The following is a 2,280-nucleotide window of genomic DNA, read 5'->3' as shown; positions in this document are numbered from 1 at the left end:
GTGAAAGGCTGCCAATGGAGGTTTATAGCTGAAGGACCTGCAAAAACCCACATATTTTAATCCCAGTCTGTCCTTGATGCCAATTGGTGACTGTATGAAAACTGCTGAGTCATGGCCTGAAGCTCTGATTGATCACCTGAGGCAGCGATGACTCAGCACAGAGCACAGCTGAAGGCAATCAACCGGTGCTGCCAGAAGGGTGGAGTCTGGCTCCGCCCTCCTGGATCCATTTAAAAACTGACCAGCAGTGGGGAACAATCTTTTCTGGAAATCTACTGTGATAGTGTTCGATAACGAAGGCCAGCATATGGGTAAGTTTGCTACCTATTCTCTTTTTGTAATTATAATCTTGTTTGCCTGACTCTCTTGTTTATAATTGTAGCATCTTAATATTAATTGATGATATGCGTGGCAAGTACAGCAGACCAAACATACTAGAATTTATAACGTGTCTTTTCTTTGCAATTTCTATAAAGGGGTCAATGGGGAAAACACTGCGCCCCTAGATAAAATGATTCCTGGGCAGGTCCCAGGACTTCTGAAATCTCACTGTTCTGAACTAACAGTTATCATCGAAAAATGAGGTCCCCTACCTGTTATGGAAAATATTTTTTCCAATACTGTTGAGTAGATTACTTTTATAGACTAAGCAAAAATACATTGATCACAAAAGAAAGACAACTGGCTGCCTCCACAATGGCATGACCACTATTAAATACTTTAAATCATGCTGAAACGAGGAATAATACTTTAAAGAATGAAAACCAGCTTTTGAAAAACAATATTGGAATGTTAGAGCAATAAGTTGGCATATTAACAGGGAAGAACCCAATTCTACATCTTCCAATAAGTCAAGTTTGTAACATTTCAATACACGATGACCAGAATCCTGAATCAACAGACTGCGTTGACCAAGAAAATAAAAAAATCTAAATTAGATCTCGAATTTGCAATTTCAACAGATCCACTAAAAATCTGTCCTGTCATAACTCAGAAAAAGTACAGGACAGACCGGCACCATGACTATCCATCCTGCTCTCAGGAAGAGGTTATATGCAGGTAAGCAATATCTTAAGGAAAACCGGTCTATAATAGAATGGGTAACAGCAGCCTGCCATATGGAATGGGCAAATAAATCTGATATACCTCTACATACAGGGATGTCATTCTCCATGTAGGACTGCATGGAAACTGCTCAGTCATGGCCTGAACCGCTGATTGGTCACCTGTGGTGACGGATGAGTCATCCACAGGACCACAGGTGAAAGCAATCAACCTGTGCTGGTGAAATGGGCGGAGCCAGGCTCCAACCCTCCTGGATCCACTTAAAAGCTGACCACCTGTGGTGAAGGATCACTTCTGAAGATCCGTTCCGCTGCAGTTTGGCAAATGACCAAGGATACAAGGAAGCTTTCTATCTATTCTCTTTCTGTTATTATAAACTGCTTTGCCTAACTCTCTTCTTTATTTCATAATTGCAACATCTTAATATTCATTGATTAGAAAGGAATGATGAGGGACTAAACACGATGGGCCAACAAATTAAGACATACCTCCAAGCCCGGCAAGCCTGGAAGGAATTGGAATGTTCTTTGACAGAGCTTGAATATAGTTACAAAGGGGGTAGGGGTTTAACCACGATAACTAGAATGGAACCTCTAGATAAGCTACCTGTCCTTGTAGGAGAGGGAAGAGCTGGTGAAAATCCACACTCTTGCATCTCAGTGAAGTGGGAGGAAGAATGCGGTGATTGCTGTGACGTTAGTAATTGTGGTAACACCTGAACATGCTCAAGACACTATTAGGGCTGCTGACAATCGAAAGGAAACCCAGCTCAACTGCCTATACTCTAACACATGCAACATAGGTAATAAAAAAGATGCCATTGTGCAATCAGAAAGCTGTAATATGATTGACATGAGGAATAACTGCAGCACCTGAAGTTCTGTGACGGATAGCTACACACTTCCAAAGAAACAACAAAGAAAGAAAGGCGGTGGTGCAGCCCTGTACGGTAGAAAAGTATGTGAATGTATGGAAATCAATGTCAGCGATGATAGGCTTGAGAAGTCATGGGCCAGAATAGAAACAAAGATTGATAACACTTCTGGTATTGTGGGTGTCTGCTACAAGCCAGGGTGAGACGCTTTATAGACAGCTGGTACAGTCTCAAGCTCTCTCCCTCTTTTCTTGTGGAGAACTTCAACTTCCCAAACGTGTGCTGCATTCATTATATGGCAGATACAGAACAGTCCCAGGCATTTCTAAAGAACCCAAGAA

Source organism: Meleagris gallopavo, chromosome 21, assembly GCF_000146605.3.
Source record: "Meleagris gallopavo isolate NT-WF06-2002-E0010 breed Aviagen turkey brand Nicholas breeding stock chromosome 21, Turkey_5.1, whole genome shotgun sequence".
NCBI lineage: Eukaryota > Metazoa > Chordata > Aves > Galliformes > Phasianidae > Meleagris > Meleagris gallopavo.
The sequence above is the reverse complement of the archived record's forward strand: the minus strand, read 5'-3'. Positions refer to the sequence as shown.